Raw genomic sequence first — 24879 nt, 5'->3', positions numbered from 1 at the left:
CAAAGGGACCTTAAAGGAGGGTCCATAGTCAAGTTCCCATATCTCCTCTATGTAACCATAATATGTGACCTTTTGCCCATTCTCGGTTGCTGCATCAAAGCGGACACCACTGTTTTGGTTGGTGCTCTTTTTATCTTGGGCGATCGTGTAAAATGTATTCCCATTTATCTCGTACCCTTGGAAAGTCGTTATAGTCGAAGATGGTGTCTTGGCCAACATGTACAGCTGATCTACAACATCATTGTCATTCATTAAATGTTTTCTCAACCAACTGCCGAAAGTCTCCATGTGGGCCTTCCTAATCCAGGATTCAGGCTTCCCCGGGTTGTCCGAGCGTAAAATATTCTTGTGTTTCTCAAAGTACGGAGCCACCAAGCTGGAATTGGTGAGTACAGTGTGGTGTGCTTCAGTCAGAGAATGGCCGTCCATACATATCGTTGATTTCCTTCCGATCGTGCCTTTTCCACTTAGTCTCCCCTCGTGCCGCGATCGAGGAAGACCAATCGGCTTAAGGTCAGGAACAAAGTCAACACAAAACTCAATTACCTCCTCATTTCCATAGCCCTTGGCGATGCTTCCTTCTGGCCTAGCACGGTTACGAACATATTTCTTTAATACTCCCATGAACCTCTCGAAGGGGAACATATTGTGTAGAAATACAGGACCGAGAACGAAAATCTCTTCGACTAGGTGAACCAGGAGGTGCGTCATAATATTGAAGAAGGATGGCGGGAACACCAACTCGAAACTGACAAGACATTGGATCACATCGTTCTGTAACCGTGGTAGAACTTCTGGATTGATTACCTTCTGAGAGATTGCATTGAGGAATGCACATAGCTTCACAATGGCTACTCGAACATTTTCCGGCAGGAGCCCCCTCAAAAGCAATCGGAAGCAATTGCGTCATAATCACGTGGCAGTCGTGAGACTTCAGGTTTTGGAACTTTTTCTCCGCCATGTTTATTATTCCCTTTATATTGGACGAGAATCCAGACGGGACCTTCATACTGCTCAGGCATTCAAAAAAGATGACCTTCTCTTCTTTGGTCAGAGCGTAGCTGGCACGACCTTGAAACCATTTCGGATGCCGGTCATCAGGGTCTTTCAAACGTTGCTGGTCCTGCCGTGCTTCCTTTGTATCATTTGTCTTCCCATACACGCCCAAGAAGCTTAGGAGGTTCACGCAAATATTCTTCGTAACGTGCATCACGTCGATTGCAGAGCGGACATCTAGGACTTTCCAATATTCTAGCTCCCAGAATATAGATTTCTTCTTCCACATGGCTGCGTGCCCGTCAGCTCCCTTCAGAACTGATTGTCCGCCAGGACCCTTTCCAAAGATGACTTTCAAATCCTTGACCATATCAAATACCTCAGCACCAGTGCGTTCCGCAGGCTTCGGCCGGTGATCTGCCTTGCCGTTGTAATGCTTGCCTTTCTTTCTTACTGGATGAATTTTCGGAAGAAATCGACGATGCCCAAGGTACACGTTCTTCTTACAATTTGGCAAATGTACACTTTCAGTCTCATGTAAGCAGTGCGTGCATGCATTGTATCCCTTATTTGACAGTCCCGAAAGGTTACTAAGAGCAGGCCAATCGTTGATGGTTACGAAAAGCAACGCTCGTAGGTCAAATTCCTCTTGTTTGTGCTCATCCCACACACGGACACCACCCCACAGCTGTAAAAGTTCATCAACTAATGGCCTTAGGTACACATCGATGTCGTTGCCGGGTTGCTTCGGACCTTGGATGAGCACTGGCATCATAATGAACTTCCGCTTCATGCACAACCAAGAAGGAAGGTTGTAGATGCATAGAGTCACGGGCCAGGTGCTATGGCTGGAGCTCTGCTCGCCAAAAGGATTCATGCCATCCGTACTTAGAGCAAATCTTATGTTCCTTGCGTCAGCTGCAAAATCTTTGAACCATCTGTCGATCTTTCTCCATTGCGTTCCATCTGCGGTGTGTCTCAACTCCCCGTCCGACTTACGGTCCTCTTTGTGCCATCGCAACAACTTGGCATGCTCTTTGTTCCTGAACAGACGTTTCAACCGTGGTATTATAGGAGCATACCACATCACCTTGGCGGGAACCCTCTTCCTGGGTTTCTGGCCCTCAACATCGTCACCGGGGTCATCGCCTCTGATCTTATAACGCAATGCAGTGCATACCGGGCATTCATTCAAATTCTCGTATTCACCGCGGTAGAGGATGCAGTCGTTGATGCATGCATGTATCTTCAGAACCTCTAAACCTAGAGGGCAGACAACCTTCTTTGCTTCGTACGTACTGGCGGGCAACTCGTTATCCTTTGGAAACATATTCTTCAACATTTTCAGCAAGTTTTCAAATGCCGAGTCAGCTACACCTGCCTCTGCCTTCCATTTCAGCAAATCCAGTGTGCAGCCCAGCTTTTTCAGACCATCATCGCATCCGGGGTACAGCGCCTTTCTGTGATCCTCTAACATGCGATCCAAATTCTCCCTCTCCTTTTCAGTTTCGCAGCGTCTCCGTGCATCAGCAATGGTCCGACCAAGATTATCAACGGGATCATCACGTGCCTCTTCTTCACCTTCCCCTTCACCTTCAGCATCCTCCATGAAAGTATCACCGAAATGAGCAAGATTGCTTTCATCGATGAAATCATCCCCTTCTTCATCTTCTTCCATTATAACCCCTCTTTCTCCATGCTTGGTCCAACAATTATAGCTTGGCATGAAACCGTGCCGAAGCAGATGCATGTGAACATCTCTTGAGGAAGAGTAACCCTTCTGATTCTTACAGATAACACATGGACAGATAACAAAACCCCCCTGCTTGTTCGCATTAGCCACTATGAGGAAATCTTTCAAACCCGTAGTGAACTCGCCGGAGAGTCGGTTACCGTACAGCCATTGCCGATTCATCTGCATTATTATAATATAAAATATATAATTAACCATCATGCATTTGTTAAACTAACTAGCTACAAACAATATAAATTAAACAATGAACTGCACACATGCATATTTTATCAATGACACATCAAAGGTTCATCAAGTTGCTAACCGCGATCGAGGAGTGTGGCTCCAACACTTCATGTCATGTTTGTTTCATACTCTTGGGGCATTTCATCAAACACCTTATGTGCATAAGAGGAACCAAAAGCAAACCTAGCTACACCCACTTGTGAAGAGAATGGCTCCAAATGGCTAAGTGTTGGCTGCTGGATGGGTATATATAGGGGAGGGGCTTTAGTTGCGGTTGGCCTGGCAAACCGTGACTAAAGGTGCCCGAAGGCCTTTAGTGGCGGTTGTCCTGGCCAACCGCGACTAAAGACCCTCACGTGCGCTAGCTAGCCACCGAGCGCCCTGGGCCCAGGCCTTTGGTCGCGGTTCACCTCCAGAACCGCGACTAAAGGTCCCATTAGTCGCGGTTCCTACAGCTTCGCGACTTATGGGGCTGGACGGAAGCCTGTTTTTCCACCAGTGTAATGGGTGCCAGTCTCTCCCACTTTAGTCGGATCCGATTGGATGAAAAGGGTCCTTAGGGTAAATAGCAATTGGCATATCATCGTTGTGGCTTTTGCGTATGTAAGAAACGTTCTTGCTAGAAACCCATAGCAGCCACGTAAAACATGCAACAACAATTAGAGGACATCTAACTTGTTTTTGCAGGGTATGCTATGTGATGTGATATGGCCAAAAAGAATGTGATGAATGATATATCATGTATGAGATTTATCATGTTCTTGTAATTGGAATCTTGACTTGCATGTCGATGAGTATGACAACCGGCAGGAGCCATAGGAGTTGTCTTAATTTATTGTATGACATGCGTGTCATTGAATAACACCATGTAATTACTTTACGTTATTGCTAAACCGTTAGCCATAATAGTAGAAGTAATAGTTGGTGAGACAACTTCATGAAGATACGATGATGGAGATCGTGATGATGGAGATCATGGTGTCATGCCGCTGACAAAGGTGATCATGGCGTGCCTCAAGATGGAGATCAAAGGCGCAAGATGATATTGGCCATATCATGTCACTTTATGATTTGCATGTGATGTTTGTCATGTTTACATCTTATTTGCTTAGAACGACAGTAGCATAAATAAGATGATCCCTCATAAAATTTCAAGAAAGTGTCCCCCCTAACTGTGCACCGTTGCGAAAGTTTGTTGTTTTTAAGCACCACGTGATGATCGGGTGTGATAGATTCTAACGTTCGCATACAACAGGTGTAAGCCAGATTTACACATGCAAAACACTTAGGTTGACTTGACGAGCCTAGCCTATACAGACATGGCCTCGGAACACAAGAGACTGAAAGGTCGAACATGAGTCATATAGTAGATACGATTAACATGAAGATGTTCACCGATGATGACTAGTCCGTCTCACGTGATGATCGGACACGGCCTAGTTGACTCGGATCATGTATCACTTAGATGACTAGAGGGATGTCGACCTAAGTGGGAGTTCATTAAATAATTTGATTAGATGAACTTAATTATCATGAACATAGTCAAAAGGTCTTTGCAAATTATGTCGTAGCTTACGCTTTAGTTCTACTGTTTAAGATATGTTCCTAGAGAAATTTTAGTTGAAAGTTGATAGTAGCAATTATGCGGACCGGGCCCGTAAACTGAGGATTATCCTCATTGATGTGGAGAAGGCTTATGTCCTTAATGCACCGTTCGGTGTGCTGAACCTCGAGCGTCGTCTGTGGATGTTGCGAACATCTGACATACATGTTTTGATGACTACGTGATAGTTCAGTGGGTAATGCTAACGATTTAGAATTGAGTCACCGAAGACATTTTTGAAACGTCGCGGAACATATGAGATGTTCCAAGAGCTGAAATTAGGATTTTAGGCTCGTGCCCACATCAAGAGGTGTGAGACCTCTGACAAGTTTCTTAAGCCTGCAAACTAAGGGAGAAAAGCTCAATCGTTGAGCATGTGCTCAGATTGTGTGAGTACTACAATCACTTGAATTGAGTCACTACTAGGGAAAAGCCTATACACAGAATCTTACCAGCAGCGCTCCTCAAAATACGACGCTACTGCTATTTAGCAGCAGCGCATGATACCAAAACGCGTTGCTGAAAGGAAAATAGCAGTAGCGCGTCCATCGAAAAACGCGCTACTGCTCTAATTTCCATGACCTCCCCCCCCCTGCTAGTTATAGCAGTAGCGCCCTATAATGTACCGCGCTACTGCTATGAAAGTTGGCAGCAGCGCGCTTCGAAGAAAACCGCTACTGCTAAGATCAGCCCACAAGTTTAGTCCCACCTTGCTCCATGAACAGGGTGTTTACCACCTTAATTATGTTATTTCTGAAACTATCACAACCAGTTGGTCTTCACTGAACTCTATGTGTAAAACTTGTGGCCGCAATATGAGTCCTCTCCGGTTCCTACCGGAGGGGACTCATATTGACAATTCAGATTGTACACAAAAAGATCATTGATGGCCAATGTATTTTTGCATCGATGTATTTTTGTCTAGTTACACTTAGCAGTAGCAGTTTATATGCAAAGCGCTACTGCTATTCAGATTAGCTGTAGCGCGTTTTGGCAAACGCGCTACAACTATCCCTACCTTATCCCCACGTGCACGACCGACCCTCTCTCTCACTCACATTCTCACTCTCGCCCGCGTGCCGATAACCATCGTCGTGCGTCGTCGCTGCCGCCGCCTCGTCCATCCACCGCCGAGGTACTCCCCTCCTTTCGTCCCTCCTCCCTCCTCCTCGCACATCCTCCCTCCGCCTGCGGTCGTCCCTCCCTCCTCCGCCGCTGCCCTCCTCCCTCCGCCTGCGGCCGCCCCTCCTCCCTCTGACGCCAGCATCCCTCCTCCCACCGCCCTCGACCTCACTGCCGCCACCCAAGCCCACCCAGCACCGCCGCCTCCCGATCCCGATCCCACCCTCGCCGCCCCTAGCTACCTCTCCGTCGCCCCCCACCCCCTGCCACTAGTTAGTAATAGATTTAGTAGTAGTAGATGTTAATTTAGGGTACATAGCTAGTACTAGATGTTGCTTAGTTAGTACTAGATTTTTAGTAGTAGTAGATGTTAATTACAAGTAGTGATGGTACTAGTTAACTAGCGCAGTATGATTAATAGTAGTTGTAGTTGAACTACTTTAGTTGTAGTTGAACTAGTTTAGTAAGTAAATTAATAAACTAGTTGAACTAGTTGAATTAATAGAACTAATGTATTTTAGTAAGATAATTAATATAACTAGTTGAACTACTTTATTTTTAGAAAGAACTAGTTTTTTTTCTATTTATAGTAAGTTTATATTTAGTAAGAACTAGTTGAATTAATAAAACTAGTTGAACATGTCATATTTGTTGTTATTTTTTAGTTTAAGCAATTATTCGGGATGTATTAGTGATAACTTATACGGTTTCAGGTGACCACCGTCGTCCCCGTCACCGACCCCCTCCGACATCCCTCCCGTCATCCCAGCCACCGACCCCCTCCGACATCGAGGTGAGACCAGCCAAATAACCTTGCATATCTTGTGTTGTTGCTCAAATAGGATATGTGGTTGCCCAAGTGGTTGTTCATGTTCAGTTTACATCTCCGAGTGGCCTATGTTTTGCCGGAGTGTTGATTAATTTCCGTTCCGGCAAATTTCAAGCGCTTGATATGTCTTTTTTAGCAAAGGTCATGCCGGATTTTTTCGTGAATTCTGGCATGACTTGTGCTAGAATATGTACACATTTAATCTTTGAATTATGAACGTAGGAAATGTCGTACTCGGACGACGACAGTCTCCCAGGGGAGTGCAGCTGGTGCCACGACGATCGAGGTATGTGTGACAGGTTCATTGAGCTGGACGAAGATCGGCGCTTCAGCATTAAGCTCGAGGAGACCTTCGATGTTGAAACGGTACGCAACAATGACAAGTGTTTTTTCGTAATTAAGCATGACTTCAACTATTTCAACGTCTAATTTTCATATTTTACAATTCGACTAGCTTATCCCATGCCATGCAAGACGCTATGTCTTGGAGAGGATGGGTTTTGCAGACCATGAAAATTTTGAAAGAAAGAAAATACACCTAAGGACCCATCATGATATGTATTTTGAAGTAAATATGTGCAATGCTCAGAGCGTAACCCATTTTGGTTGCCAAAATTGGGAAGCACTTTGCAAAATGTATGGTTTTTATGAGGGTATGATTGTCACCATGGATCTTGGTGATCCTGACATCAAGCAAGACAATATGGACATTTGGGTCCTTGTTGATACGCTTCCGATTGTACCGCTATGTGAGTTTCTCAAACATAGTTATTAACTAATTTATATTGTTTATTTCAAAATAGTTGATAGCTTATTTCCATTGACAGCTTATTTTGATTCTTCAAAGACTGTGTGGAAGATGGTAGATAAAACCCACTACACCGATGGCACCGAATTAACGTATAAGGAGAAAAATCATCTGATCGCATTTTGTACTCTTCTTGAGAATTACAATAACTATTATCGAACTCCTCCAAATTATGGTGAATACGTGCTACTAGTGCATGTGTTGAACCACGGTAACTTCTCTGGAGATACCCTGGTAAGATTTTTTACTATTACGACATCCGTGCATCTTTTGCATACTTCTAAAACTAGTACATCATTGCTAACTACAAAGTTATTATTAAGTTTTTCAATAGAAACTCCCGATGGATTGTGTGCCTCATCCAATGTCTCTAAATGGTCGCCTCTCAGTTCTGAACATACTGCCAGGTAAATCTAGGGAGCTCACCTGTGCATATCGGATTTCTAAAACCGGTGAGCACATGTTCATCAAAGAATGGAAGAAATGTATGGACATTCGCAAGGAGGTTCTTGGAAGTAACATTCAACAATAGGCAAGAATTGGAGACAGGCTAATCTCCATTCTCCATAATGGAGAGTCAGGGGCTATCTTGTTTTTTGCTATTTTACCTTAGAAAATGTAGTAGGTCTTAATCGAATGTAGTAGGTACTATGAGGTACAATATGTTTATTATGTGGTAATGTGTTAGAGTTGATAATGAGGAGTACTTGTGATAACGACTAGTGACCAATTTTCTATGTGATGTCATTGATGAAAATGATGATCTTGAGGAGGTTTTATATGACAATGATGTATTATGATGATAAGTTGTTAATGATATGATGATGATGATGATATTATTATATCATTGGGTGAAAGAACCGCGTATTAGTTTTAAGTGCATGGACATCCACTTGAAACTAGTCCACGGTTCTTTCACCCTGTGATGTAATAACTCATTATGATGTAAAAACAATCTCTAAATTCCTGTTGTATGAAAACTTGTGTAAAGGTGTATCAATACAACATGAAATAAAAAATAAATAAAATACTAAATAATAGTAGTAGCGCGGGAAAGGAGAAGCGCTACTACTAATTACCAGTAGCGCGGTTCTGAAGAAGCGCTACTACTAAGTCAATTTAGCAGTAGCGTGGATCTAGGCGCGCTATTGCTAAGCTTTAGTTGCAACGCCTTATCAGTAGCACTCCTTCCCGCGCTACTGATAGGCCTAAAACCCGCGCTGCTGCTAGGCTTTTCCCTAGTAGTGAGTGGGAGTTATCTTCCAGATGAGATAGTGATGGTTCTCCAAAGTCACTGCCACCAAGCTACTAGAGCTTCATGATGAACTATAACATATCAGGGATAGATATGATGATCCTTGAGCTATTCACGATGTTTGCAACCACAGAAGTAGAAATCAAGTAGGAGCATCAATTTTTGATGGTTAGTAAAACCACTAGTTTCAAGAAGGGCAAGGGAAAGAAGGGATACTTCTTGAAACGGCAAGTCAGTTGCTGCTCTAGTAAAGAAATCCAAGGTTGAACCCAAACCCGAGACTAAGTGCTTCTAAAATGAGGGGAACGGTCACTGAAGCAGAACTACCCTAGATACTTGGTAGATGAGAAGGCTGGCAAGGTCGACAGAAGTATATTGGATATACATTATATTAATGTGTACTTTACTAGTACTCCTAGTAGCACCATGGTATTAGATACTGGTTCGGTTGCTAAGTGTCAATAACTCGAAATAAAAGCTGCGGAATAAACGGAGACTACCTAAAGGTGAGATGATGATATGTGTTGGAAGTGTTTCCATGGTTGATGTGATCAAGCATCGCATGCTCCCTCTACCATCGAGATTGGTGTTAAACCTGAATAATTGTTATTTGGTGTTTGCGTTAAACATCGACATGATTGGATTATATTTATCGCAATACGGTTATTCATTTAAGGAGAATAATGGTTACTCTGTTTATTTGAATAATAGCTTCAATGGTCTTGCACCTAAGATGAATGGTTTATTGAATCTCGATTGTAGTGATACACATGTTCATGCCAAAAAATATAAGATAGTAATGATAGTACCACATACATGTGGCATCGCCATTTGAGTCATATTGGTATAAAACACTTGAAGAAGCTCCATGTTGATGGATCTTTGACTCACTCGTTTTTTAAAAGATTGAGACATGCAAACCATGTCTATTGGTATATATGCATGAAGAAACTCCATACAGATGGATCGTTTGGACGATTTTGAATCACTTGAGACATGCAAATCATACCACATGGGCAAGATGACTGAAAGGCATCATTTTCAGTGAGATGGAACAAGAAAGCAACTTGTTGGAAGTAATACATTTTGATGAAGTAATACATTTTGATGTGTGCAGTCCAATGAGTGCTGAGGCATGCAGTGGATATCGTTATGTTCTTACTTCACAGATGATTTGAGTAGATGCTAGTATATTTACTTGATGAAACACAAGTCTGAATTATTGAAAGGTTCAAGTAATTTCAGAGTGAAGTTGAAGATCATCGTGACAAGAGGATAAAATGTCTATGATATTATCATAGAGATGAATATCTGAGTTACAAGTTTGGCACACAATTAAGACATTGTGGAAATTGTTTCACAACTAATATTGCCTAGAACACCATAGTGTGATGGTGTGTCCGAACATCATAACTGCACCCTATTGGATATGGTGCATACCATGATGTCTCTTATCGAATTACCATTATCGTTTATGGGTTAGGCATTAGAGACAACCGCATTCACATTAAATAGGGCACCACGCAATTCCATTGAGACGACACCGTATGAACTATGGTTTAGAGAAACCTAAGCTATCGTTTCTTAAAAGTTTGGGGCTGTCACGCTTATGTGGAAAAGTTTTAGCCTGATAATCTCAAACCCAAAGCAGATAAATGCATCTTCATATGACACCCAAAACGGTTGGGTATACCTCCTATTTCAGATCTGGAAGAAAAACTAATTGTTTCTAGAAAAGGGTCCTTTCTTGAGGAAAAGTTTCTCTTGAAAGAATTGAGTGGGAGGATGGTGGAGACTTGATGAGGTTACTGAACCGTCACTTCAACTAGTGTGTGGCAGGGCACGGGAAGTTGTTCCTGTGGCGCCTACACCAATTGAAGTGGAATCTAATGATAGTGATCAAGAAACTTCGGATCAAGTCACTATCAAACCTCGTAGGTCGACAAGGATGCGTACTACTTCAGAATGTTACGTAATCCTGTCTTGGAGGTCATGTTGCTAGACAACAATGAACCTACGAGCTAGGAGAAGCAATGGTGGGCCCGGATTCCGATGAATGGCTCGAGGACATAAAATTAGAGAGTGGATCCATTTATGAAAAAAAAGTATAGACTTTGGAAGAACCACTTGATGGTTGCAAGGCTAGTGGGTACAAATGGATTTTAAAAGGAAGACGGACAATGATGGTTAGTATCACCATTAAGAAAGCTCGACTTGTCGTTAAGATATCTTCCGACCAGTTTAAGGAGTTGATTACGATGAGACTTTCTCACTCGTAACGATGCTAAGAGTCTGTTGGAATTATATTAGCAATTACTGCATTATTTATGAAATCTTGCAGATAGGATGTAAAAACATTGTTTCCTCGATGTTTTTCTTGAGGAAAGGTTGTATGTGATACAACCAGAAGGTTTTGTCAATCCTAAAAGATGCTAACAAGTATGCAAAGCTCCAACAATCCTTCTAAGGACTGGAGTAAGAATCTTGGAGTTGCAATATATGCTTTGATGAGATGATCAAAGATTTTGGGTTTATACAAATTTTATGAGAAACGTGTATTTCCAAAGAAGTGAGTGGGAGCACTATAGAATTACTGGTGAGTATATTTTGTTGACATATTGTTGATCAGAAATGATGTAGAATCTCTGGAAAGCATATATGGTTATTTGAAAAGTGTTTTTCAATGGAAAACCTGTATTAAGCTACATGAACATTGAGCATCAAGATCTATAAGGATAGATCAAAAAAGCATAATAGTACTTTCAAATGAACACATACCATGACAAGATTTTGAAGGAGTTCAAAATAGATCGGCCAAGAAGGAGTTCTTGGCTATGTTATAAGGTGTGAGTATTGAGTAAGACTCAAGACCTGACCACGGCAGAAGAGAGAGAAAGGACGAAGGTCGTCACCTATGCTTTAGACGTAGGTTCTCTAGTTTGCTATGCTGTGTACCACACCTGAAGTGTGCCTTGCCATGAGGCAGTCAAGGGGTACAAGTGTGATCCAGGAATGGATCACAGGACAGCGGTCAAGGTTATCCTTAGTAACTAGTGGACTAAGGAATTTTCTTGATTATGGAGGTGGTAAAAGAGTTCGTCATAAAGGGTTATGCCGATGCAAACTTTGACCCTAATCTGGATGACTCTGACTAGTAGACTGAATTCGTATAGTAGAGCAGTTATTTGGAATAGTTCCAAATAGCGCGTGGTAGTTGCATCTAGGAGATGACATAGAGATTTGTAAAGCACACACTAATCTGAAAGATTCAGACCCCAACGAGATATGATCAAACAAAATGGGTGTTGGATTCATTACAATCACATAGTGATGTGAACTAGATTATTGACTCTAGTGCAAGTGGGATACTATTGGAAATATGCCCTAGAGGCAATAATAAAATGGTTATTATTGTATTTCCTTGTTCATGATAATTGTCTATTATTCATGCTATAATTGTATTAACTGGAAACCGTAATACATGTGTGAATACATAGACCACAACATGTCCCTAGTGAGCCTCTAGTTGACTAGCTCATTGATCAATAGATGGTTATGGTTTCCTGACCATGGACATTAGATGTCATTGATAACGGGATCATATCATTAGGAGAATGATATGATGGACAAGACCCAATCCTAAGCATAGCACAAGGTCATGTAGTTCGTTTGCTAAAAGCTTTTCTAATGTCAAGTATCATTTCCTTAGACCATGAGATTGTGCAACTCCCGGATACCGTAGGAATGCTTTGGGTGTACCAAACGTCACAACGTAAGTGGGTGGCTATAAAGGTGCACTACAGGTATCTCCGAAAGTGTTTGTTGGGTTGGCACGAATCAAGACTGGGATTTGTCACTCCGTGTGACGGAGAGGTATCTCTGCGCCCACTCAGTAATGCATCATCATAATTAGCTCAATGTGACTAAGTAGTTAGTCACGGGACCATGCATTACGGAACGAGTAAAGTGACTTTCCGGTAATGAGATTGAACGAGGTATTGGGATACCGACGATCGAATCTCAGGCAAGTAACGTACCGATTGACAAAGGGAATTGTATACGGGATTGCTTGAATCCCCGACATCGTGGTTCATCCGATGAGATCATCGTGGAACATGTGGAATCCAACATGGGTATCCAGATGCCGTTGTTGGTTATTGACCGGAGAGATGTCTCAGTCATGTCTATGCTACGTCTTGAGTTTGCGTTGGTTTTCCTTGAAGAGGAAAGGGTGATGCAGCATGATACGTCTGCAACATATCTATAATTTTTGATTATACCATGCTATTATATTACCCATTTTGGATGTTTATGGGCTTTATTTTACACATTTATATCATTTTTGGGACTAACCTACTAACTGGAGGCCCAGCCCATATTGCTGTTTTTTTTGCCTATTTCAGTATTTCGAAGAAAAGGAATATCAAACGGAGTCCAAACAGAATGAAACCTTCGGGAGCGTGATTTTTGGAATGAACGTGATCCGGAGAGCTTGGGGTGCAAGTCAAGAAGCTCCCGAGGACCCCACGAGATAGGGGGCCGCACCCCCCCCCCTTAAGGGCGCGCCCCCTGTCTCATGGGCCCCTCGGGCGGCCACCGACGTACTTCTTCCTCCTATATATACGTGCATACCCCGAAAACATTAAGGAGCACCACGAAACACAATTTCCACCGCTGTAACCTTCTATCCCATCTTTGATCCTTCGCCGGCACTCTACCGGAGGGGGAATCGACCACGGAGGGCTTCTGCATCAACATCCTTGCCCCTTCGATGAGTTGTGAGTAGTTTACCACAGACCTACGGGTCCATAGTTATTATCTAGATGTCTTCTTCTCTGTTTTTGGATCTCAATACAATATTCTCCCCCTCTCTTGTGGAGATCTATTTGATGTAATCTCTTTTTGTGGTGTGTTTGTCGAGATCCGATGAATTGTGGGTTTATGACCAAGTTTATCTATGAATAATATTTGAATCTTCTCTGAATTCTTTTATGTATGATTGAGTTATCTTTGCAAGTCTCTTTGAATTATCAGTTTGGTTTGGCCTACTAGATTGGTCTTTCTTGCCATGGGAGAAGTGCTTAGCTTTGGGTTTAATCTTGCAGTGTTCTTACCGAGTGACAGAATGGGTTGCAAGACACGTATTGTATTGTTGCCATCGAGGATAACAAGATGGGGTTTATATCATATTGCATGAGTTTATCCCTCTACATCATGTCATCTTGCTTAATGCGTTACTCTGTTCTTATGAACTTAATACTCTAGATGCAGGCAGGAGTCGGTCGATGTGTGGAGTAATAGTAGTAGATGCAGGCAGGAGTCGGTCTACTTGTTATGGACATGATGCCTATATACATGATCATACCTAGATAATCTCATAACTATGAGCTTTTCTATCAATTGCTCGATAGTAATTTGTTCACCCACCGTAATACTTATTCTATCTCGAGAGAAGCCTCTAGTGAAACCTATGGCCCCCGGGTCTATCTCTTATCATATTTGCTTTCAATCTACTTTATTTGCATCTTTACTTTTTGCATCTATATTATAAAATACCAAAAATATATTTATCTTATCTTACTATCTCTATCAGATCTCACTTTCGCAAGTGGCCGTGAAGGGATTGACAACCCCTTTATTGCGTTGGTTGCGCGTTCTCAGTTTGTTTGTGTAGGTGCGTGGGACTTTTGAGGAGCCTCCTACTGGATTCATACCTTGGTTCTCAAAACTGAGGGAAATACTTTCGCTACACTTGCTGCATCACCCTCTCCTCTTCGGGGAAAACCAATGCTAGCTCAAGATGTAGCAAGAAGGATTTCTAGCGCCGTTGCCGGGGAGGTCTTCGCTCAAGTCAAGACATACCAAGTACCCATCACAAACCCATCTCCCTCGCATTTAGATTATTTGCCATTTGCCTCTCGTTTTCCTCTCGCCCACTTCACCCTTGCCGTTTTATTCGCCCTCTCTTTCCCAATCTCATCCTCTCTTTTTGCTTGCCTTTTTCTGTTGCCCGTGTGTTTGCTCGTTTGCTTCGTTGTTATGGCTAGTCTTCCTATCCTCATTATTACTCCCGAACATGAAATTCTTAATTTTAAGCAAAGGGAGGGAGAAAATTTAAAAGATGCTTGGCATAGAATTTGCAATGCTCAAAATAAATCCTCTAGGAAGCTTTCTACTTCCGTTCTTCTTCATAATTTTTATGTAGGCATTACTCCTTGGAATAGATGTGTTCTTGATACTGTTGCCGGAGGTGATTTCTTGAGTAGCCATACGTTTGATGCTTATAATGCTACGTTAGATTTGTTTGGCCCACCACCTCTTTTGGTTAATGGAACTGTTTTAACTTTAGAACACGTTATGCAACGGCTTGATATTATTGAAAATAAAATTGCCACTTTTGAGTTGATTGAAAATTTGGATAAAAACATTCATAATATTATCACCCAATATGAATCTAGGGTTGGAGTTACTTTGAAAAATCTTAAAGAAAAAGAACCTATAGTTAATGAAAAAATAGATCTTGATTCTGCTAGAATTGGTAAACTTTCGGATATAATTACCAACTTAGGTTCGGCGTTTTCTCCCATGAAAAACACTCCAAAAACCCCTACAAAAACCACCAAGTTTATCTATGTTCCTAAAAATAAAGGTGAAACCTCTAGTAAGGGAGACGCGGACCTCAAATCTATTTGTGTTATTCCCAATGATCTCTCTATCATTAAGGAACCTTTTGCTACCAATGAATTTCTTGATTTTTCGCCTAAAGGTTTATCCATCACTAAAAAGGGAGAGATCCCGAGAGATCACAATCTCTCTACTTATGAACTTAGTGCCAAAGATGGCACTTGTTAGATCTATCCTTGCTTTTATGCCTAGCTAGGGGCGTTAAACGATAGCGCTAGTTGGGAGGCAACCCAATTTTTTTTCTTTATGTTTTTTTGTTTTTGCTCCTGTTTAGGAATAATTCTTGCATCTACTCTCTGGTTAGATGTGTTTTTATCTTTTAGTTAGTGTTTGTGCCAAGTAGAACCTATAGGATAACCTACGATGATAGTTGATTTGATTCTGCTGAAGAACAGAAACTTTGTGCTCACGAGAAAAAATTCAATAAGTCACAGAAACGAGATTTTGCATCAATTCTTTTTGCTAATGATCAATAAACAAATTTTCAAGTGTGTCCTATTTTCGTAGGATTTTTAGAGTTCCATAAGTTTGTGTTAGTTACAGATTGCTACAGACTGTTCTGTTTTTGACAGATTCTGTTTTTCGTGTGTTGTTTGCTTATTTCAATGCATCTATGGCTAGTAAATTAGTTTATAAACAATAAGGAAGTTGGAATACAGTAGGTTTAACACCAAAATAAATAAAGAATGAGTTCATTGCAGTACCTTATGTGGTGGTTTTGTTTTCTTTCACTAACGGAGCTTATAAGATTTCCAGTTGAGTTTTGTGTTGTGAAGTTTTCAAGTTTTGGGTAAAGCTTTTATGGACTATGGAATAAAGAGTGGCAAGAGCCTAATCTTGGGGATGCCCAAGGCACCCCAAGATATTCAAGAATAGCCAAAAGCCTAAGCTTGGGGATGCCCCGGGAAGGCATCCCCTCTTTTGTTTTCATTCATTGGTAACTTTACTTGGAGCTATATTTTTATTCGCCACATGATATGTGTTTTGCTTGGAGCGTCATGTATTATATTAGTCCTTGATTTTTAGTTTACCACAATCATCCTTGCTGTACACATCTTTTTGGAGAAGCCTATTTTATTAGAATTTGCTAGAATACTCTATGTGCTTCACTTATATCTTTCGAGCTTGATAGTTTTTGCTCTAGTACTTCACTTATATCTTTTAGAGCATGGTGGTGGCTTGATTTTATAGAAATTGATAGTCTCTCATGCTTCACTTATATTATTTTGAGAGTCTTTTAGAACAGCATGGTATTTGCTTTGGTTACAAATTTGGTCCTAGAATGATGAGCATCCAAGTTGGGTATAATAAAAACTATCATAGAAATTGAATTGGATGCTATGATCAATTTGTTGCTTGATAATTGTTTTGATATATAAAGGTAGTAATGTTAGGGTCATGCTAGTGGGTAATTATGAAATTGAGAAATACTTTTGTTGAAGTTGGCAAGTCCCGTAGCATGCACGTATGGTAAAAGTTGTGTGACAAATTTGTTGCATGAGGTGCTCTTTTGAGTGTCTTTCTTATGAGTGGCAGTCGGGGACGAGCGATGGAATTTTTTGGTACCAATCTATCCCTCTTGGGGCATGCATAGTAGTACTTTGCTTCGAGGGCGAAGTAGACTTTTGCAATAAGTATATGAGTTCTTTTTGACTAATGCGAGTCCATGGACATATGCAGACTTATCCTTTTATGTTGCTAGCCTTTATTATTACCGCGCAACTCTCGCCGGTATTGAAACCTTTTATTTACCTTCCTCAAAACAGCCACCATACCTACCTATTATGGCATTTCCATAGCCATTCCGAGATATATTGACATGCAAATTTCCACCGTTCCGTTTATTATGACACGTTTCATCATTGTCATATTGCTCTTTGCATGATCGTGTAGTTGACATCGTATTTGTGGCAAAGCCACCTTCATAATCTTCATACATGTCGCTCTTGATTCATTGCATATCCCGGTACACCGCCGGAGGCATTCACATAGAGTCATATCTTGTACTAGCTTTGAGTTGTTGTTTTTGATTTGTAAATCCATAAGTGTGATGATCTTCATTATTAGAGGATTGTCCTAGTGTGATGATCTTCACAAGTCGGGATGAGGCTTCGGACTTTATAAAAATAAAAGAGGCCAAAGATGCCCACCAAAAAGAAAAGAAAAAGGGAAAAAGAAAAGAAAAAAAGGAAAAAAAGAAAAATAAGAAGAAAAAAGAGAAAAATAAAGAGAGAGAAAAAGAGAGAAGGGACAATTGCTACTATCTCTTTTTCCACACTTGTGCTTCAAAATAGCACCATGATCTTCATGATAGAGAGTCTCATATGTTGTCACTTTCATATACTAGTGGGAATTTTTCATTATAGAACTTGGCTTGTATATTCCAATGATGGGCTTCCTCAAAGTGCCCTAGGTCTTCGTGAGCAAGCAAGTTGGATGCACACCAACTTCATTTCTTTTGTTGAGCTTTCATATATTTATAGCTCTAGTGCATCCGTTGCATGGCAATCCCTACTCACTCACATTGATATCTATTAATGCGCATCTCCATACAGCCCGTTAATACGCCTAGTTGATGTGAGACCATCTTCTCCCTTTTTGTCCTCACAACCATCATATACCACCATAGTGCTATGTCCATGGCTTGCGCTCATGTATTGCGTAAGAGTTGAAAAAGCTGAAGCACGTTAAGAAGTACGAAACAATTGCTCGGCTCGTCATCGGGGTTGTACATGATGGGAGTATTTTGCGTAATGAAAATGAAGCATGGCCTAACTATATGATTTTGTAGGGATAAGCTTTCTTTGGCTATGCTATTTTGATAGGACATGATTATTTGTTAGTATGCTTTGAAGCATTATTATTTTTATGTTTTATAAGCTTTTATCTTGAATCATTTGGATCTGAACATTCATGCCACATTGAAAGAAAATTACATTAAAAATTCCACATCAAAAATTCTCTTTTGGTAATATAATAGCATGGAACAATCAAAAATTATAGATACGTTGGAGACGTATCAAGCATTCCCAAGCTTAATTCCTACTCGTCCTCGAGTAGGTAAATGATAAAAACAGAATTTTTGATGTGGAATGCTACCTAGCATCATTCTCAATGTAATTTTTCTTTATTGTGGCATGAATGTTCAGATCCAAATGATTCAAAATAAAATTTCATATTGACATAAGAAATAGTAATACTTCATGCATAATAATCAAGCAATCATGTCTTCTCAAAATAACATGGCATTAGAAAGTTCATCCCTACAAAATCATATAGTTAGGCTATGTTTCATTTTCATCACACAAAATACTCCCATCAAGAACAACCCCGGTTTTAGCCAAGCAATTGGTTCATACTTTTTAACGTGCTTCAGCCTTTTTCAACTCTCATGCAATACATGAGCATGAGCTATGGATATAGCGCTATGGGTGGAATAGAATATGATGATGGAGGTTGTGTGGAGAAGAAAAAAAGGAGAAAGTCTCACATTGACGAGGCTAATCAACAGGCTATGGAGATGCCCATCAATTGATGTCAACATGAGGAGTAGGGATTGACATGCAACAGATGCACTAGAGCTATAAATGTATGAAAGCTCAACAAAAGAAACTAAGTGGGTGTGCATCCAATAGATGCACTAGAGCTATAAATGTATGAAAGCTCAACAAAAGAAACTAAGTGGGTGTGCATCCAACTTGCTTGCTCATGAAGACCTAGGGCATTTTGAGGAAGCCCATCGTAGGAATATACAAGCCAAGTTACATAATGAAAAAATCCCACTAGTATATGAAAGTGACAACATATGAGACTCTCTATATGAAGAACATGGTGCTACTTTGAAGCACAAGTGTGGAAAAGGATAGTAACATTGCCCCTTTTTATTTTTTTATTTTTTGGGGCCTTTTTTGGCCTTTTTCTCTTCTTCTTTTTTCTTTTTGGCCTTTCATTTTTTTTGCCTTTCTTTTTTTTCTTTGGGGACAATGATGATCATCACACTTCTATTTATTTACAACTCATGAATTACAACTCAAAACTAAAACAAGATATGACTCTATATGAATGCCTCCGGCGGTGTACCAGGATTGGCAATGAATCAAGAGTGACATGTATGAAAAATTATGCATGGTGGCTTTGCCACAAATACGATGTCAACTACATGATCATGCAAGGCAATATGACAATGATGAAGTGTGTCATGAAAAATGGAACGGTGGAAATTTGCATGGAAATATATCTCGGAATGGCTATGGAAATGCCATAATAGGTAGGTATGGTGGCTGTTTTGAGGAATATATAAGGAGGTTTATGTGTGATAGAGCGTATTGTATCACGGGGTTTGGATGCACCGGCGAAGTTTGCACCAACTCTCAAGGTGAGAAAGGGCAATGCACGGTACCGAAGAGGCTAGTAATGATGGAAAGGTAAAAGTGCGTATAATCCATGGACTCACATTAGTCATAAAGAACTCATATACTTATTGCAAAAGTTTTATTAGCACTCGAAGCAAAGTACTAGTATGCATGCTCATAGGGGGGAGGTTGGTAGGAGTTAACCATCGCACGCCCCCGACGTCCACTCAAGGGAAGGCAATCAAAAGAGCACCCCATGCAATAAATTTGTTACACAACTTTTGTCGTATGTGCATGATACGGGACTTGCCAACTTCAACACAAGTATTCTTTAAATTCATAATCAGCCAACTAGCATGACTTTAATATCACCACCTCCATATCTCAAAACAATTGTCAAGTATCAAATTGATCATAGCATCCAATTCACTTCCTATGGTAGTTTTTATTATACCCAACTTGGATGCCCATCATTCTAGGACCAATTTTATAACCATAGCAAATACCATGTTGTTCCAAAAGACTCTCAAAATAATATAAGTGAATCATGAGAGACTAACAATTTCTACAAAATTAAGCCACCGCCGTGCTCTAAAAGATATAAGTGAAGCACTAGAGCAAAACTATCTAGCTCAAAAGATATAAGTGAAGCACATAGAGTATTCTAATAAATTCCAATCAAGTGGATTTCTCCCAAAAGGTGGTAAACTAAAAAGCAAATACTAATATCATACAAGACGCTCAAAGCAAAACACATATCATGTGGCGAATAAAAATATAGCTCCAAGTAAAGTTACCGATAGACGAAGACGAAAGAGGGGATGCCTTTCGGGGCATACCCAAGCTTAGGCCTTTGGTTATCCTTGAATATCTTGGGGTTCCATTGGAATCCCCAAGCTTAGGCTCTTGCCAATCCTTATTCCATAGTTCATCAAATCTTTACCCAAAACTTGAAAACTTCATAACACAAATAACAACAGTAAATCTCATAAGCTCCGTTAGTGCAAGAAAGAAAAACCACCCCATAAGGTACTGTAATGAACTCATTATTTATTTATATTGGTGTTAAACCTACTTTATTCCAACTTCTCTATGGTTAATACCACTTAATACTAGTCATAGATGCATCAAAATAAGCAAACAACACACGAAAAACAGAATTTGTCAAAAATAGAACAGTCTGTAGCAATCTGTAACTCTCGAATACTTCTGGAACTCTAAAAATCCTAACAAAATAGGAAGTCCTGGGAAATTTGTCTGTTGATCTACAGAAAAAAGAATCAACGCAAAAGCACGTTTCTGTGAATTACTAAAATTATTTTCATGCGTGGAAAGTTTCTGTTTTTCAGAATCAAATTAACTATCACCATAGGTTATCATATAGGTTCTACTTGGCACAAACACTAATTAAAACATGGAAACACATCTAAACAGAAGGTAGGTGAAATATTTAATACTAAACAGAAGCAAAAACAAAAAAACTCAAATAAAATTGGGTTGCCTCCCAACTAGCGCTATTGTTTAACGCCCCTAGCTAGGCATAAAAGCGAGGATAGATCTAAGTAGTGCCATGTTGGGCACGTAATTCATAAGTAGCCCGCATGATAGATCCGTAAGGTAACACTAAAAGAAATATGTCAACTAGTGACCTTCTGTAAGTGACCCCGGAAGAATTGGTCATAGATCTATGACCATTTTAGATCAATTGGTCAAAAGATGTTCGGGGGGCTCCAAACCCTAAACTATAACGACCATTTTGGTCAGAAAGGACATAATTTCCTTACACGAAATGGTCATAAAGCAGATAGCACTGGTCCGCTGCCTTATTTCTAGCTGATCATGACCAATATAGATGGTTATAACCTTGTAAATTGTGGTGGGTTGCTATGACTAGGCGCCACCTCATCAGTTTTGCCTATGTGTCATGTCCATGTGGCCGTTTTTGCCCTAGGTTGTGAAGAAACCTATATTTTTGTCATCCCCAAAATTCCCAAAAAAATCTCATAAATTCTTTGGGTCATATCTTCATCAAATATGTAAAAAACCTTCCTTGCCTAGTTCAAAAATAATTCAAAAATATTCATTTCCTATTCTGTTCAGAAAAACACTTTGTGAACGAAGTACCACTTTGACATGTCCAAATGGTATCCATTTTCTATAGTGCTTTCCTATGCCCAAATAACCATCCTCCGCCAAATTCCAGCTCAATCCATTCATTATTTTGAGCCCAGCTTCAACATTCGTATTTATGTCCAATGTGGTACTTTGCAAAGCAAGTACCACCTAGGGTCCTCCTTTTGAGCTGAAAATTTGTGAAGACGGTCTTCTTAGTAACTGATCATCCTCAGCCAAAGCTCACGCACATTAGCCATGTGCATTTCTCGTACCGCCAATCAAACACTTGGCTGCTTCTTCATGTTTGAGCATCGATCGGTCTCCTCGTGAGAATCTTATGTTGTGATTTTCTTCCTAGCACCTACATGGGGAGTGCCCAACCCACTAGACATGCCTAGGCCTCCTAGAAGACATGGCAACGCCACGGTCACGCGGTGACCACGCGGCAGGCATGCTAGTTTACGCGCTCTAGAGTTGGAGCCCTCGGCCACCGTCCAAACCTCGGCGTATCACCACCAAACCATGTATTTATGATTAAATAGGTACTTATGTAACTAGAAATGAGTTTTGTAAAAAATAAATAGCAAACTATGAGGCAGCTGCAGTTCAAATTTGACCCGCTTCCTACTGAATCGGCGGGAATTTGTCATTTTCACCAGAGGTGGATCAAAACTTTTGGCACCCAACCATTTTGTCAATTGTGCATTATATATGGCATAGTATTTTATAGATTTGATTAGGTCCAATTTTTCAACAAATATATGGTAGGTCCTTCACAAAAAAACTCATTTTGGGCACTCGGGAAAATGGAAATGAATTTTTCGTGCAAAGAAAATGAAAACTTCCTTAGCCAACATTGTTTGTCATTCCAAGATGCACCCTTGTGCACGATATGAGGTCATTTGAACAAAGTATGCCATGAATGTGGCCATAAGATTGATCATTTGGCTTGATAGCCATGAATCTTCACGCATGATAGCTCATTTGTGAGAACACTTTTTCAAAAGAATTGTTGTATTACAAGTTTATTATTTTTTCTGGTAACTTGGCCACATATAATGACACAATGCGAAGGTTTTCCAATTTTTTGATTTTTTTGTAATTTTTTATGCCCGTTTCAAAATGCGGTCAAAACGGCGGGATTGACCGTTCCTAGCTAGTGGTTGAATCTTGGAAAAGATTTGATGTTTCTCTTATTAATTAGATACTTATGTACCTAGAAATGATTTTTGAAAAAAATAAATAACAAAATACGAGGCAGCTACAGTTCAAATTTGACTCGCTTCCACCTGGATCAGCGGAAATTTGTCTTTTCACCAGAGGTGGATGAAAACTTTTGACACCCAACCATCTTGTCAATTATGCATTAAATATGGCCTAGTATTTTAGAAAATTGATTTGGTCCAATTTTGCAACAAATATATGGTAGGTCCTTCACAAAAAAAACTCATTTCGAGCACTCGGAAAATGGAAAATGAATTTTCCGTACAAGGAAATTGAAAATTCCCTTCGGGAACATTGTTGGAATTCCAAGATGCACCCCTATGCACAATATGAGATCATTTGAACAAACTATGCCATGAATGTGGCCATAAGATTGATCATTTGGCTTCAAAGCCATGAATCTTCACGCATGATAGCTCGTTTCTGAGAACACTTTTTTAAAAGAGTTGCTGTATTACAAGTCTATTGTTTTTCATGTAAACTTGGTCACATGTAATGACACAATGCGAAGGTTTTCCAATTTTTTGATTTTTTTCAATTTTTTATGCCTGTTTCAAAATGCGGTCAAAACGGCGGGCTTAACCGTTCCTAGCTAGTGGTTGAATCTTGGAAAAGATTTGATGTTTCTCTTATTAAATAGATACTTATGTACCTAGAAATGATTTTTGGAAAAAATAAAAAGCAAACTACGAGGCAACTACAATTCAAATTTGACCCGCTTCCAACTGGATCAGCGCAAATTTGTCTTTTTCACCAGAGGTGGATCAAAACTTTTGACACCCACCCATTTTTTCATGTATGCATTAAATATGGCCTAGTATTTTAGAAAATTGATTTGGTCCAATTTTGCAACAAATATATGGTAGGTCCTTCACAAAAAGAACTCATTTCGGGCACTCGGAAAATGGAAAATGAATTTTCCGTGCAAAGAAATTGAAAATTTCCTTAGGCAACATTGTTGGAATTCCAAGATGCACCCTTGTGCACAATATGAGATCATTTGAACAAACTATGCCATGAATGTGGCCGTAAGATTGATCATTTGGCTTGAAAGCCATGAATCTTCACGCATGATAGCTCGTTTCTGAGAACACTTTTTTAAAAGAATTGCCATATTACAAGTTTATTATTTTTCTTGTAAACTTGGTCACATATAATGACACAATGCGAAGGTTTTCCAATATTTGTTTTTTTTTAATTTTTTATGCCCGTTTCAAAATGCGGTCAAAACGGCGGGCTTCACCGTTCCTAGCTAGTGGTTGAATCTTGGAAAACATTTGATATTTATCTTATTAAATAGATACTTATGTACCTAGAAATGATTTTTGGAAAAAATAAATAGCAAACTATGAGGCAGCTACAGTTCAAATTTAACCCACTTCTAGCTGGATCAGCGGAAATTTGTCTTTTTCACCAGAGGTGGATAAAATCTTTTGACACCCAACTATTTGGTCATTTGTGCATTAAATATGGCCTAATAGTTTATAAAATTGATTTCATCCAATTTTGCAATAAATATATTGTAGGTCCTTCACAAAAACAAATTCATTTTGGGCACTCGAAAAAGGGAAAATGTTTTTTTTTTGCAAAAAACTTATTTTGGACGACATCTTTTTAAAGATATTTATCTTATTCCATGTTGTTATTTTTTTGAAAACTTGTTCATATTTTGGTGACACAACGAGAAGGTTTTCCATTTGTTTTAGAATTTCTAAGATCATAAAGTAGCTTAAATGATTTTAACACATTATTTTAAGTCAACTATGACCAATTTAGATGGTCATTAAATCGTACTGCATTCTGATTGGTCCGTGGACATATCATGCGGATCGTGCATCCAACGGATCCAACGGCTGTCCTCGACCCATCCACACCAACACCGAAACCCTAGCTATGTCCTCCGAGTCAATTTC

The sequence above is a fragment of the Triticum aestivum genome, chromosome 7B, assembly GCF_018294505.1.
Source record: "Triticum aestivum cultivar Chinese Spring chromosome 7B, IWGSC CS RefSeq v2.1, whole genome shotgun sequence".
Classification (NCBI taxonomy): domain Eukaryota; kingdom Viridiplantae; phylum Streptophyta; class Magnoliopsida; order Poales; family Poaceae; genus Triticum; species Triticum aestivum.
This window is presented reverse-complemented; position numbering follows the sequence as displayed.